This window comes from Ictidomys tridecemlineatus, chromosome 5 (genome assembly GCF_052094955.1).
Source record: "Ictidomys tridecemlineatus isolate mIctTri1 chromosome 5, mIctTri1.hap1, whole genome shotgun sequence".
Lineage (NCBI taxonomy): Eukaryota > Metazoa > Chordata > Mammalia > Rodentia > Sciuridae > Ictidomys > Ictidomys tridecemlineatus.
Genome location: NC_135481.1, coordinates 173323214 through 173339272, shown reverse-complemented (window position 1 = coordinate 173339272; position 16059 = coordinate 173323214). Strand labels below are relative to the sequence as shown.

At 45.3% G+C, this 16059-nt stretch overlaps 1 protein-coding gene across 5 annotated transcripts in view; it reads left to right on the top strand.

Moving 5' to 3' along the window:
• The window catches only part of Stk35 (serine/threonine kinase 35), a 174072-nt gene that overhangs the window by 89191 nt on the left and 68822 nt on the right, over positions 1–16059 (top strand). The window lies entirely within an intron of this gene.

The window sequence follows — 16059 nt, the reverse complement described above, 5'->3', positions numbered from 1 at the left end:
CAAAGAAGATGTAGGAGCCCCGAAATGGCAGGTAGCGCTGAGAGCTCTGTGAGCAATGTGGCACTAGTGACATCTGTTGTCAAATTTCAGAGATTCACAACTTCCTGCAGGTCATTACAAACCCGGCCCCTGTTCCTTCGGGCTGCAGTCTAAATTGAGAAAATAAAATATGAACATGATGTTTGGAAAATCGCTTTGTATTTAGGCACTTAGATTGGAATGTGGGTTCAATTCTCTGCCTGTAAATGTTGGTGTTTCTATCACTTACAACAAATAAACACGCAGAGGCAAAAGCTGATCAACCGTTTCATTCCTTTGAAGAAACGAAGAGATGAACGGCTTTCCTAAGTCACTGTGGCACCCCATTTAATTTGATGATGTTGTTTAGAAACTCTATGTACTGTTTTCCAGGCTAAAACACATCGCTCATTTACAAGAAGAAAATCAAAAGACAAACTACCAATTCCCGGTAAAGAGGGAGACTGTAGTGAGGGTCGATCATAGGTATGGGCTCTAATCCCAGCACAGGGGGAGGCGGAGACTCTTGCATGATTAGAAGACAATGGGAAGCTGGACACGGTGGTGCCTGCCGGGCATCCCGGCTGCTGGGCTGCTGGAATGGTGGAGGCAGAAGGATCTCAAGTTTGAGGCCGGCCTCAGCAACTTGGTGAGACCCTGTCTTAAAAGAAAATAAAAAGGGACTGGTGGTGTAGCTCAGTGGTAGAGTACTGGCCCAACATGGGCAAGGTCCTGGGTTTGATTTCCAGTACTGAGTAAAAGGGAGAAAAAAATAAAGCAAAGAATAAAGAGAAAAAGCATGCTATTCTCGTGTATGGATCAGGAAGCTGGAATCCCTGGAAGTGCAGGCCTCTGCTTCCCAGCTTCCATAGCCTCAGGCCGGGGACCTTCCTTGCCTGGACCCGTCTCCTCTTCCTGATGCAGGCAACAGTTATTCCTTTTCAACTTGACCCTGCTGAGATCTGGTGCTTTATACCTCCAATTTCACCTAATTTCACAAAACCCAGTGAGGTTTGCGACTTGTGAAAGGTCACGGAACGAAACAGAAGCAGAGCCAGGACACAAGCTGTAGTCTGTATGTTTATGATAAATGGCCTGGCTCCAAGGACCACCATGAAGCTCACCGTAAAAACAGAAAAATATTCATTCCTTAACAAACATTTGCTGTGTAGCATGAGCTGGGCACCATTCTACACAGCCAAATCATGATGGTATAGGGCAATTGTTACAAAGAAAGCACATGGTGGATTCCCAGTAATGGGGGTGAGGGGAAGCCTATTTCAACTGAGATCCAGGAAGATGTTGTGGTTTGGATCTGAGGCATCCCCTAAAAGCTCCTCTGTCATGCACGGATGTTCAGAGGTGACGTGGCTGGATTGTGAGAGCTGTAACCTCATCAGCCCACCCGAGTTTGAATGGACTGGGTGGTAACTGTAGGCAGTGGGACATCGCTAGGGGGGTGTGTCACTGTGAGAGTTCCCTGGGAGGGTTCGACTTCCCTACAGCCCCTTCCTGCCCCGAACGGAGTAGCACACATCTGGGGTGCCCTTCTGCCATGATATTCTACCTCATCTCAGGCTCAGAGCAATGGACTAGGCTGACCATGAACTAGACCTCTGCACCTGAAAGCCGAAATAGACTTTCCCTCCTCGAAGTTGTTCTTGTCAAGTATATTGGTCTCTGCAATGCAAAGCTGACTAACACAGAAGACCTCTCTGAAAAGTGACTTCGAAGAAGAATCTAAAGGGAAGAGCCATATTGGGCTGTCCAGGGAGGTCAAGGTACAGGGACCAGCAAGGGCAATAACCCTACGAAGGAACTAAGTTTGCCAAGGTGAGGACCAAGAGGGTCAGCGTGGCTGCAACTTTGTGAGAAAGTGCTAGAAGATGAGAGCAAACGTGTGGGCAAGGGGGCGCCTAGGTTGTGAGGACTGCAGGGTGAGAAACTAGACTATCTGTTAAGTGAGATAAAATTTAATTATTTCATTCATATAAAAATGAATTCAATTGATTTATGGTTGAACATATAATATGACTATTGGAGTGTCAGAGGAGTCAGCATTCAGAAGCACCAAAATGTCATCCCCTGCCACTCTGTAGCTCATCTCCCTGAACACTAGTGGCTTTCTTCATTTTGTGTCTTGGAGATCATTTGAGGACTGGAAGAGTGTTCTCATTACCATTTTTGGCACATGTGCATATCATTCCCTTGCTTGTGTGCACTGCTATTTATTTAACCAGTTCCCTATCGCTAATCACTTAGACTATTTCACTTAAGGGTTTTAAGGCAACATTCTGACTTATATTTCCTAAGCACCCTTCTAGCCACTGCCAGGAGGATGAACTGTAAGCGAGTGAGCACGGAGGCACCAGTCAACCCTGTCCAGCCAGGGAGCCACTGTCATTGTCCAGGAATGAGAATGCAGTGGTGTCAGGTAGGGTGGTCGTGATGAGCATGAGAGAAGCGAATGGAGTGGATGTTTAGAAGATAGAACCGATGGAAACTGGTACCAGTACAGATTGAAGATAGGGAGATGGCGAGGCTCCCTTATTCTCTGGGCAACATTTTATACCTGACTTCTACAAACACATCAGGCAGTAAAGGCAGGAGAACTAGCAGTAAAAGATGGTTCCTCTGCATGAGACTCCTTTTTTACATGGCAAAAAAAAAATGTATTTTATGCACTAGAGGTAACATATGCTTATTTGGAATTTTCCACCCACCTCGTTTGAATGGAATCAATCCTCAGGAATCTCCTCCTATCATACCAGCTGCTCTTTCTGTCTCCCTTGGGGGCTTCCTCTACCTGATATCTGAACACTGGCCTTCCTCAGTGATCATCTCTGGGCCCCTGTTCCTTCCTGCATGCATCTTCTTCCTGGAGGAATCACATTCTGTGCTGTGATTTTGAATGTATCTGTGGGCTGAGTCACAGATTCCTACACTCAGGCTTCTTCCTTGAGATCTCCTGGAGACTTGTGTACTCAACACTGTTTACTCAAAACCATCACCTGGATGTTCAACAGACATCTCACACTTAGGCTCTAAACAGAACTCTTGACCCTCCTCCACTCAGAGCTCTGTCCTTCCCAGAGCCACTGCCATCAGTGATGGCCACCTGTCCACCATCCATAAGATGCACAAACTGAAATCCTAATCCTCGGAGTCCCATCTTGTCTCGGCAAGACCTGTTGGTTCTGTCTGGACGTTCAGTCCACATCTGCCTGCTTTCCTTCACCCCACCACCCGCACCCCTCACCTCCATCACCTCTCACTGGGTAATGCTCCCCCAGGAGCAGCGGCTTAACCACTCTCACTGCATTCTTGTCTTGGAGTTTTTCTCCACATGTCAATCAAATGGGTCTTTTTAAAAGTGAGTCAGTTCCAGTCACTTTTCCTTTTGAAGACCTAAATGTCTACCCACTGCAGCTCAGGTAATTGTAAAACTTTTCCTGTGGCTCCTGACTACCTCCTAATCTGATTGACACCTCTCTCCCAGGCTCTTGGTCTCTAGTCCCCAATTACCTGGGACCTGGTTGCTTGCACCAGCTGTCCCTCTACCTGGAATGTTTTTGTCTTGGATCTCCACTTGACTGGCTCCTTCCTCATAGCCAGGTAGTGCTAGCTTGAAAATCCTATCCTCAACTTGATCTAAAGGTGTCCCCTGTTCCCCCAGCACCCTCTGCCATGTCACTGGGATGTGCTGCCAACTAGGTGGGAGAGAGGCCACTTAACAGTTTGACACCTCTAAAGGAATCCTGTGTGAAATTCTCAGGTACCTGACATCTCTTTCCCATCTGTTCTCGTGATGTTAGGGCTGCTGATGGATTAGTGCTTTGGGCAGCTGTGCAGAAAACCCACCCTTTGATCAGCCACTGCCTGGCACTCGGTACAATAAATGTCATGATAAATGTCATGCAGGATTATTGTGCTTCCTGTGCCATCCCTAGCATAGAGGGTTTCAATAAAGACTGCTCGATTAATTTTTTTCTAATTCAATGCCATTTGTCCATTTGCCTACTTTAAAAGTGCTGTGGCTTTCGCTTTGATAAATGAAATAATTTTCCAAAACGTACACAATCACTTTGGCGATGCTCGATCTTCATTTCTGCACTGGGTAAAGTGCTTTCCATTGAGCTTGGGCTTCTTTCCGGAAACTGCCTCAAGCAGAAGTCAAGCCTGAAAAACCTTATTTTGTGAGGGGTATTGTGAAGGGGATCATTATTAAACTCTCTTATTAAATTCGAGGTTTTATAAATACAGCTTCCTTGACGCGTCCCAGCTACACAGAATCACACTTAATGACTGTAAATACCTTCCTTCCAAAGACTGCTGGGTATCACACTGTTGAATCATCACCCTGGGTAGAGTTTCCTCCAAGGACACCACTTCATTCCAGAACAGCCACTTCAACTGCAGCATCAATGGCTGAGAGGGGTCCAGGAGTTTCAGAAAGCCAATGGGAAGCCCTCGGAGAGACCACCACCGTCCTCCCCCAGCCAAGAACACAAAGAGCTGGTCGAGTCGGGGCCTCTTAAGACAGTCTCGTTCCCCACATCAGACACAGTGGGGGTTTTACACACGTAGCTGTGTTCTTTTTGCAAACACTCTGGTAACAAATCGCCCTCCACTCCATTTGAGAGCATACTGTGTATTTATACACTGACATTCTCTCAAGTAGGGTATGTGAGGCATACAAGATGATCCACTGGGGTGGAAGAATATTTGGATTCGTGTTTATGGTTGTGTTTATTTTAAAATAAGACAGACATTAATTTTTACTAGTGTTTGCTACGTGGCACGATGTGTGTCCGGGTCGGTGAGCTTGGGAATGCCAGAGCAGTGGACTGTGGCTCTCTGACGCCTTTATTGGCCTTCGCATATCACCAGGCACTGCAGTTTCCTTGCTGCAGAATACCATCGACGGGGTTCATTTAGATTTTTACATGGTAAATTTTTTACCATACCTTAAAAGTTGGCTGTATATTCTTTCAGATTTTTTCCCTAAGCTCTACTAACAAATGGTTATTTTTAAAAGCAGAAATAGGTTCATATCTACATATGCATCTTTTTTTTTCCTTCTTAACCATATGGTTTGGGCATCTTTTCGTGTCAGTATATATAGCGCTACCTTGTTTTTCCAAAACTTATTCCTTTAATGTTTGCATAGAATAGTCTTTATGCTCATTACGAGGTTAAGTCATTCCTAAAAATATTCAGATGGTGAATTTTTATAAATGGAAAAGATAGTAACTATTTGAACTTGATGGTAACCATTACTGCAAGAAATCATAAGCAGAACATATGTATGATTCTTTAAAGTTATGAAATTGGAAACATTTAGAGTAACAGAGACAAAGGAAACAATGCAAGTAATGCCTAGACGTTGTCACTACCACAACCAGCAACTTAACTGCAACCTCCTGCATGCACTCCCATGGAGATGACTGCATAGTGGCTACTCTGGAGGCGCTATATTGGTCCTTGTCAATGCAATGGAATTCCTCAGAAACCAAAGAGAGGCTGTTAAATGGAACTCTTCATCGAGTCAAAATCTTGAACTTCTTTAGGTAGCTCTTGGGGTAAGACTTTTTTTTTCAAGGAAATAAATACACATAATTTATTTCCCAACTGTCTATTATCTGGACATTTGAGTGTGATAGTCAGAGAGGGTTGCCAAAACAAAACCCGACTGTCTGAGTGGCTTAACACCAGAAGTTTACCTTCTCACAGTTCTGGAGGCTGAAAGGCCAACAGCAAGCTGTCAGGTTTGGTTTCTCTGGGGGCCTTCTCCGCAGTTTGGAGATGGCCACCTTCTCAATGTGTCCTCACATGGCTTTTCTCTGTGCAGGTGCATCCCCAGTGTCTCTCTCTCTAAGGACACCAGTCATATTGGATTAGGTCGATATGAGGTCATATGAGCCATGACCTTAACATATCTTTAAAGGCCTTATCTCCAAACACTCACATTCTAAAGTACTAGAAGTTAGGACTTAAATATATGAAGGAGGAGGGATGATTCCATAACAGGAATGCGCAAAGACTATGTTTCTCATAATGTTCACTAGGTATTTCCTTGCCTCCCACACCCCTCAGTCCACACCAATCTCATTTCCATCCTCAGCACTCCACTGAATACTTCCATCCTCTGAATTCCACCTGGTCCAATTACAGTTGTTGTCCTGTGGACAACTACACTAGTTTCTGAAGTGGTTTGGTGGCCTTTTCCCCTCACATCCACCACCCTAGATCTCCTCTCCACATAGGTATGGTAAAAATGTATTTCTAATCTAATAATGCCATTCCTTATCTTGATACCCTTCTCCAGTGTGTAGCTTTTAAATTAAAATGATGGACAAGGTCTTGCAGGTTCAGACATCTGTCTACCTCTGTCACCCTCCCCCAGCCCACTGCCTTCCAGCCACACTGGCCTGCCTCCAACCCTCAAAAGAGCCAAGTTTTTCTCACTTAGGGGCTTGGGTTGTTTCCTCTGCCAGGAATAACCTCCCACATACTTCACATCTCAGGTTAAAAATCTGTCTCTCCAAGAAGCCCTCCTTGACCCCCACTGGTCAGGTCGCCATTGTCCCAAGTACCCACAGAACCCTGGGGATTACTTTGCGATGGTTATCACACATGACCCCAAGGAACATATTCATTCCCACATCCATTTTGTTGCTGTTGTTTGCTTGTTTTGGTACCTAGGTTGAACTCAGGGGTGCTTACCCACTACGTCACATCACCAGACCCCTTTCTTGTTTTGTATTTTATTTAGAGACAGGGTCTCACTGAGTTGCTTAAGGCCTTGCTGAGTTGCTTAGCCTGGCTTTGAACTCGAAATTCTTCTGTCTCGGCCTCCCAGAGCCACTGGAATTATAGGCATGCACCACCGCACCTAGCCCCACACCCTTTGTTCCTGGTGCAAAGTAGGCTCTCAATAAATATTTACTGAATGAATAAATAACTCAGTTTGCTGTTCCCTCTATCTGAGAAGCTTTTTTCATTCTTGTCATCTGTCAAATTGAGGTCAATAGCTCCCAATCTTTCTGATTAGACCATGAGTTACTTCATGGCCAGGTCTCTGTACCCAGTGCACAGTAAGCAGGTGTGGTGGCACACAATAATCCTGCCAATTAAAGCAGAACATTTTGACTTTGCCTTGTATCCAGGCCCTACATTATCACCCCATTGAAGATCTTTGAGTCAGGAAGTAACTCAAAATAGTATCGACCTTCTATCTGATTCACAATGACTACCACTGGTAGAAAAAAATCATAAAGAAATAGAATTGACAATGGCTAAGATTGCATCTGCTAAATTTGCTTAAAAAACTCAGAAGAGTCACATCTTGAGGGTAACATTAGAAATTGCAAAAATAGGGAAATCAGAGATAGTTGAAATAATCATACAAATTAAAACAGACTGCTGATATTAAACATCTACAGACCTGAAAATTTTTACCAGAGGAAAATAGAACTTACTAGTGCCAACTCTCCCCAGCCTAAGACCACCAGGAACACACTTGTAGTTGAACAAGTTGAGTTTATTACTTGTTACTTGGAGAGTGTACACCAAAGACAAACTACAGAGTGTCTCAATATAAAGGTGTCAGAAATTATTATTGAGTGTGAGCTCAGTTTGGGTAAGCAGGAGAGGGTCTTATGGAAGATGGGTTGGGTCTAGATTGGATGTTGTCAGGAAGCAGAAGCAAATCCATTCTTGTGAATCTAAAAAAACAAAATCTAATCAATAGGAAAATGGACTAGAACAAAGATAAAATTGTAATTGGAAAAAAAAATGGTAAACTGCTGGTGAAAATGAGGTACCAGCCATCACTCATTTTCACCAAGAGAGGGGGATGTTTGATATTTTGTGGGTGGCCCAGTGACCATGATTTTTGTCTGTGGTTAAACAAAATTACAAAGTAGACTTGTTTTTTGGTAATGCTGGGTTTGGAATCCAGGGCCTATCACATGCTAGGCAAGCCCTCTCCCACTGAGCTCCACTGGCAGCCACGGCTTCTTCATTTTATCTTGCTCTTAGAATAACCTTGCCTGAGGTTGGAATTCTGTGATGCTGTTTATGTCCAAAATAACATGGCTGAGCTGAGGCAGGCCAGCTTTGGAATGCCAGAGTTGCTCTTTCTCCTTAATTTTTTTCAATAAAATGAGGGTGAAATAAGAAACCTCATAATGACGGAAACCAAAGTAAAATTCGACATACAAATTACTGAAGAAATAAAACTTCATTATGAAACAAATGGGATTGGATAGTTTAACGATGTTGTATAAAATACTGATCAAAGAATTAAATTGGCTTAATGACATTGGCTCTGGAAAATTCTTTCTAAGTAGTTCATCACTGTTGATATAATCCTAATTAAAATTATTGGATTCCGGTTTTGGTGGAGATGTAAATTTGTTAGTGTCTTTGGAGAGCAATTTGGCCATATCCGTGAAAATTAAAATTGCATTTGTCTTTTGACATAGTAATTTCAGTCTTGGAAATTTATTCTACAGAGAAAATTGCATGTGTACATACAGGTATATACAAAGATATTACTATATTACACTAGTACCATTTGTAGAATTGAAAGACTGGGGGGGAAATTAACGTCCCCTAGTTAAGAGATCAGTTAAATACTTCATGACATATCTGTGCTGCATTAAACTAAGCAGTCTTGAAAAGGTCAGGGAGACGTTTGAGACCTGGCTACGTTCACCCTGTTGCAGATCCACCCAGCAGTGTGAGGCCGGGAGGTGAAGTCACGAGGGACCCCGGGAGGCAGCCCCCAATAGGCTGTCCTTAAAGTTTCCGTGGGGCCCCAGTGTAACGCTCCCATTGCGGTCTACCACCCTCAGCAGGTGGAAAGGGTGGCGGCGTGGGCGCCACAACACTGCTGACCCGGTCCTCTGCCGCCTGTGTCACCATGGCAACCGGGGGCTGCCAGGCACTGAAGTGGGAAAACGAGGACCAGAGACAGGCAGCTTTCTGCCCTGTCCGCCCTCGAAATTCTAAGCGCCCAGGGAGCATCTCTGCGAGCTCGAGCCCCGACTCCTCGCCGGTCGGTGGTTGGGGTCAAACAAGAAGCTTCCCCTCGCCTCCGAGGAAACCGAAGGCGCCTTGGCGGGGGCACAAGCGCCAGACGAGGGAAAAGGGCTCCTAGTCCAAAACGGCAGGTTAAGGGAAAGCGAGGAGCTGCCCCCAACCCTAGGCGGAAGGCGGCCAGCGAGGGCTGGGCAAGACCCCGCGCGGCCTCGGACCCCCCCCTTCCGGCGCTACTCCGGGGTCCGCATCACCATGGCAACCCGGGAGGCGGTGCGGCTTTCCCGCTCGGGCAGCCGTGGTCCCGCCCCTTCCGGCACTTCTCGGGGTCTCGCCTCGTCTTGGCAAACCAGCGGCTTTCGGCTGGCTCTAGGTACCCGAGGCGCGTGCCTGCGGTCACGGGCCCCGCCCCTTCCGGCGCTTCCTCCGTCCCCCCCCCCCCGCGTCCTTCACCATGGCAACCGGGGGCGGGTGGCCGGGATGCTGGCGCGGGGTGGGTGGGAGGCTGTGGGGCTGTAGCTCTAGGTCTCCCGGCCAGGGAGGCAAGCGGTGGGAGGCTGGGGGTGGGGAGGGACTCGAGGGCGAGAAGAAGGGTGTAGAAAGTGCTGGTGCCTTCCGCCTGCTCCTGCGGGGGGCGTTAGGTGGCAAGGGCCTAGCGGCCCCTGGCCTCAGCTCCCGGGCGCTCCCTGGGAGAGGGCCGACGCGGGCTGCGGCTCCCGTTCAGAGTCGCGCAGGCAGCAGGGGGCGGTAGCGGCTCGCTGGGCGGAGAATCCCGGAGCAGGATGCAGCACTGGGGCGCCGAGGTCTGGGCAAGTCGTGGGCTTGCTCACATTCAGAACTGACCTAAGGCGCGGCCCTTGCTGAGCCGCTGACAGATCTCTACCCAGTTCCCGGTTCCATTCGCGGGAATCCTGTGTCTGCTCCCCTGCACTTAGCGATGTCGCTAGTGATTTAGAGCAAGGGCTCTGGACTCAGGCTGCTTGAGCAGGCCGCCTTCTCAGAGCCCCGTTGGCTTCGTCTGAAAGTGGTGATAATAATGGTAATTAGCCTAGGGTTCCATTGAGGATTAAATGAGGTGATGGGACCCAGTGTCGTTTCTGGACTTGATTTCTGGCACATGGCAACTGCTCGATAATGTTAGTTGCTATTAGATGACCATGGCCAAGTTAGTTAACCCCTCTGTTCTTAAGGTTAACCTTGCCTCATTGAAAAATGAGGGTAATAACAGAAACCACCTGGTACTGTGGTGACTTATTTTTAGAGTTAATATTTGTAAAGCTGCTGGAATGGTGCTAGGTCCATAGTTAGTGTCATAGAAAGTGCTCTGTTATTACTCAGATCATAGTGTTATCACTCTGTTTGCCTTGTGAATTTAAAGGATTGATTTTTGTCCTGCAATCATATGGATTTTTAGCCTCTTTCTGGATTACATAGATACTTGCCTACATTTCTCTTTTTACCTCTCAAAGTTTTCCAGCCTTTTACATGGTTAGAAGAGGCAGTATAGTGTCTTTGAGAGATCTCTGGGCTTTGAGTCAGGTGGACTTGGAACTTATGCTACTGGTTCTTCATGTGACCTTGGGCAGGTTACTTGCTGTTTTGTCATCTATCTCTAGGGTGCCTGGTATCATCTTTCATGTATTTACCTCACCTGGTAAAGTAATGTATTCAGTAAAGATAGCACCTATGCCAGCAACTCTCTTAGAATAGTGAGATAAAGTGGCAAGTGCTTTGAGGAAATTATATGAGGTCCTATGGGATTCCAAGGAGGGAGAAGAAATTTCTTAATGTCTCATAAGTAGAAATACCAAGATGTTTGGGAGATAAGTGAGAATGATTCCACCCCAATAAAATGATGAATTTCCCACCCTGAAGCCATCTTATTTCTCATTTGACAGCTGTGAATCTATATTCATGGTGGGGCCCTGAAGGTTCCCAGCCTTGGACCCCGGAAGTGACCTCCTCACTAACTGGAACAGGAGTATCTGCTAATAGTAATTTTTTCCTTTTGTTTTTAGAAACCCTCCCTTGAGTCACCTTCCTTAAGTCTATTTATCCTCATGTTAATCCACCAGGTTAAAGGATAAGCAGTGTTTCCTGGAGGTGATGGGTATTAGCTTTGAGAGAGGGCATATAACCCTGGTGTGATCTGAGATAAATGTTTAAGCATCAGTTTTTCCTCATCTCTGAAACAAGTATAATAGTACCCAGGGCTGTTGTGATGATCCGGTGAGATAATGCACTTAAAGGATCAACTTGGTGCAGAGCAAATACTAAAAAAAAAAAGGTTCCCTGTTCTTTTTGTTACCATGATGATGACTATTGTATTACCAGCTTACAAAAGAGAGAGTAATCTTTCATAGTCTTTTTATTCTCTTTATTGCCTGGCATATTATAGGGGCTTAGTAAGTTTTTGTTAAATGAATGAGTGAATCCACCCAGGAAGCTCAGATAACAGTGAATTTCATACTGCAGCTAATATTTATTGAATACTTGTGCCAGAGATTATGGTAAATCTCATAACCTCCTTTAACACTCAAGTTCAACAACTTTATGTAGCCTTCTGACTTGATTCCCGAAGCATGTGTCACTGGTTTACAGAATGTGCAAGTCCAGATGCTAAGAGTGATGTCTGCTACAGAGTTCTCTATTATTTTCATAATGAGGCCATGTGTTAGCTTTTCATTGCTGGAAACAAAATACCTGACAAGAACAACTTAGAGGGGGAAATACAGTTCATTTTGGTTCATGGTTTCAAAGGTTCAGTCCACAGTAGGCTGACTTCTTTGCTCTGGGCCCAAGATCAGGCAGAACATGATGGGAGAAGGACATGTCAGAGAAGTACGGCTCAGTTCATGGTAATCAAGAAGAGAGAGAGCGTTGCCAAGGACATGCCCCCAGGGACCCACTGCTCCAGCCATTCCCCATCCACCTACAGTCACTACCCAGTTAGTCCATTCAAATTATCAATCCATCAAATGGACCAATCCACTGATTAGGTAATAGCTACCATAGTCCAGTCATTTCACCTCTGAACATACCTGCATTAACATACCTCCATATCAGAACCATAACAGGTACCATGATGCCTGTTAGCCTCTGGTAAGACAGGAGGCTGGTATCATGCGACATCAGGCACTGTGTTCTCATATCCTGAGGATGAGCTGCTTTGATGCACTTTCTCTTTTCTGGACATTGCACTTCCCGGAGCACCAAGGATCAGTCAGAACTTGGGAGGGCCCTGCTCCTCAGGGTGATGATGTTACATAGCATCGGCATCACATTCATCTGTCCCCTCTGTGGCCACTTTCAGAGGAGTAGCAGCTCTAGAGTAAGAATAGAACAGGGAGGGTCTTTGTGCTGCTTTTGAGCCCCTCCCTGTATTTGAGTTTGGGGTTAGAGAATCGTTTAGGAATCATCTATTAGGATTCTATGCAGTCTCAGGGTTCCAGGGCCCCACCCCTCATCAAGAGCTGCTCTGGGAAAAGAACCACCTGAACACACAGAGCTTGGGTGGGGCATCCTGGTTCAACCAGAGCGAGCTCTTTGGAACATTGATGAACATGCTTCTCTTTATCCTCAATAGGAATTTTGAAAGCAAGTCGAGACTTTGAGCAAGTCATCATTTACTGAAATGTATGCAAGCATTTGTTCATTCACTGATTCAGCACATTTCCAGACACTATGCTAGGGCACTGGGGATCCAGCACTAAACCAAATGAAGATCCTGCCATCAAATAGCCCATATTCTAGGGCAGCCTGTGCCATGCAGTGCCTTTCCAGGGAGGTGACATTGGAGCAGAGAACTGATAAATGATGGAAGAAGGTTCCAAGCAAAAGGAATAGCTGTGCAGAGTTTCTGAGGAAGAAGGCTAAGGCAGCTGTGGAAGAGCACCATGGAGCCGGTGGAAAGAGAGAAGAGGCAGGTCCTAGATTGCTAGGACCTGGGAGACCATGGAAAGGGCTTTAGATTTTATTCTGAGGAAGATGGGAGGACGCTGGAGAGGTGGCAGAACCTAATCGATAGAAGCATTCTGGCTACTGGATGGAGAACAGAATTGAGGAAGTAAGAGTGGAAATGGGCCAACTAGGAGGCTCATCAAAGACTCCAGGTGGGAGATGATAAGAACTTGGACTTGGGCGGTAGAGAAAAGTGAGAAGTACTTGGCTTTGGGAGAAATGTTGAAGGTGGAGCGGATGACTTCCATGTTGGGTGGGAGAGAAATGAGGAATGACTCCAAGGCCTGGGACCTGGGCACTTGGCTAAGAGGTGCTATTTCCTGGCATAGCAAAGGAAGGAGGGAAAATGACTGACGTCTGTCACAGTTTGCCAGATCAACTATTTTTCATGATGGCAGAGGCATCACTTGTTAGATGGAATGTTGGAATATCTGATGTCAAAAGGTTGTTTTAGCTGAGGTTTTCCCACAGTAATGAGTTATTTGCCCAAGGTCACACAAGTTGGCTTGGAAGCTAGATCAACTGATCGCCAGTGCTAAGGCCTCATAGTGCCTATTAACATCAACAAAATTTCATTTCTATTGGCTCCATTTCAGGTTCAGGCAGCTGTGCCCAGAGGCACTGGTGGTTTTTGATGTCTAGGTGGTTTACTGCTCCACGGGGAGTTCATGTAGTACAACTAGACTAGCTCTTCTCCCAGTAGCGTACCTGAAGGAGAATTCACAGACTGGAGTGCATTCCAACAAGATGCTCAGAATGCCCTGGGCACCAACCCTGACCAGGGGCAGCTGAGATGCTTACCTGGGGGATACCTCAGGTGGGACTTAAGTGTGTCCTCTGAGACTGATGGGCTCTCCAAGGCAGTATCCAACTTGATACTGTGTGTTGACTGGTTTAGATTGTATATCATTTGTGGTTTTCATATAATTAAGTATTATCCTGAGGCTCTTTATGGGTTTGGCCACTTCCTCTTGGAGAGGGAGGTGGATGACCTGGTATTGAGGTCAGCTTTCTTGTCGAAGTCTTGCCAGTGTCTGTTTAAACTGGAATTTGAAAGTAGCTAAGGTGGTGGGGTGAGGTGGAGGGGGTCTCAGAAGTTTTTTTTTTTTGTTTCCCTTTCTTTCTTTTTTTCTTTTCCTCTTCTTTTTTTCTTCTTTTGGTATTTGGGATCAAACCCAGAGCCTCATGCATGCTAAGCATGAGCTTTACTGCTGAGCTTGAACTACAAGATGAAATATTGTTCACATTGACCTTGAACTAGGGTGGGCTCCTTGCAGGAGCTGGAGAGGAGTTAGGGAGAAGAACCTGGAGGAGGCTGCATGCTCATTGGCTTTGGGCCTGAGGGCTGTTGTGTGAGGAGCACCTACAGCTTCGAGTAACAGAATACTACCTGCAGTGCCTTTCAAAGAGCAGGGGTTTATTTTTCTCACATACCAAGAGATCTAAATTGGGCAGCTGCTGGTATTGGTTCAGGATCTCAGGCCTTTACATCTTCCCTTCCCTTGGCAGGGTGGCTTTTGTTCTCATGGTCACCAATCGTTTGCCTCAGCTGCAGGCGTGGAACCTTCATTCAGGGCAAGAAGAGATGAAAAGGGGCAACTAGCTAGTGCCAGCTGTGTCTTTCTCTTTGTTGATTTTTTTTTTTTAGTTCTGTTTTTCTTTTAAGATTTTTTTTCGTTTTGAGCAGTTGTTCATTCATAGCAAAATTGAGTGGAAGATACAGAAATGTCCCTTATATTCCCAGACTCCCTCCCCCAACACACATACATAGCATCTCTCATATCAATATCCCCTTAGGGGTGGTACATTTGTTATAATTGGTGAACCTACATTGATAACATCATCATCACTCAAAGTCTACAGTCTACATTAGGGTTGTTGTCTTTGTGTTGTCTGGTCTATAAATTTGGATGAATGTAAAATGACATGTATACATTATAGTATCATTCAGGGTATTTTTCACTGCTTGTAGCTCCAGCTGCTTGGAAAGCTGAGGCAGGAAGATTGCTTGAATCCAGGAGTAGGAAACCATCTTGGGGATGCCTGGGAAAAAAAGTGAGATCCTGTCTCAAAAACAAAAGAAAACCATAAAATCCTCTGTGTTCCATCTGTTCATTGGTCTCTCTTCCTTAACCCCTGAAAACCACCCATCTTTTTTTTTTTAACTGTTTCTGTATTTTGCATTTTCCAGAATATTATGTGGTTGGAATCATACAGTGCATAGCCCTTTCAGATTGACTTATTTTGTTAATAATATACTTTTAAGGTTCCTCTGTCTCTTTTTATAGCTTGACAGCTTCTTTCTTTGTAGCACAGAATAGCATCCCATTGTACCACAGTTTATTGAACTATTCACCTAATGAAGGATGTCTTGGTTTGGGCAATTATGCAGAAAGCTGCTTACGTGCACATGTGTCTGTGTGGACATAAGTTTCCAACTCCTTTGGGTTAATATCTAGGAGTGTGATTGTTAAGAGTAGGTTTAGTTTTGTGAGAAATCAATCACCAAACTGTCTTCCAAAGTGACTGCGCCATTTTGCATTCCCACCATAAGTGAATGAGAGCTCCTGTTGATCCACACCCTCCCCAGCATTCCATGGTGTCGGTGTTTCAAAGTTTTGCCATTCTGATAGGTGTATTGGGTCTATCTCCTTTTACTGGATGAGCAAAAGCTTTCTCAGAACCCTGACAATATTCTCACACCAGCCACCTTCACTTCACCTTCATGTGACTTGGTTTCCACTATGCCGTGTGACCATCCAGGATGAAAGACAGCCTGGAAGATGAATACTGTATTTAGTTTTATAGAGAGATTATAAGCTAGAGAGAAAAGGGCAGCACTGTTTAATGGGATATGGTGGAGCTACATATATAATTGTATTTCTTTATTATTTAAAAATTTTTTTGGTACCAGGGATTGAACTCGGGGCACTTAACCACTGTGCCACATCCCCAGCCCTATTTTGTATTTTATTTAGAGACACGGTCTCACTGAGTTACTTAGTACCTTGCTTTTGCTGAGGTTGGCTTTGAACT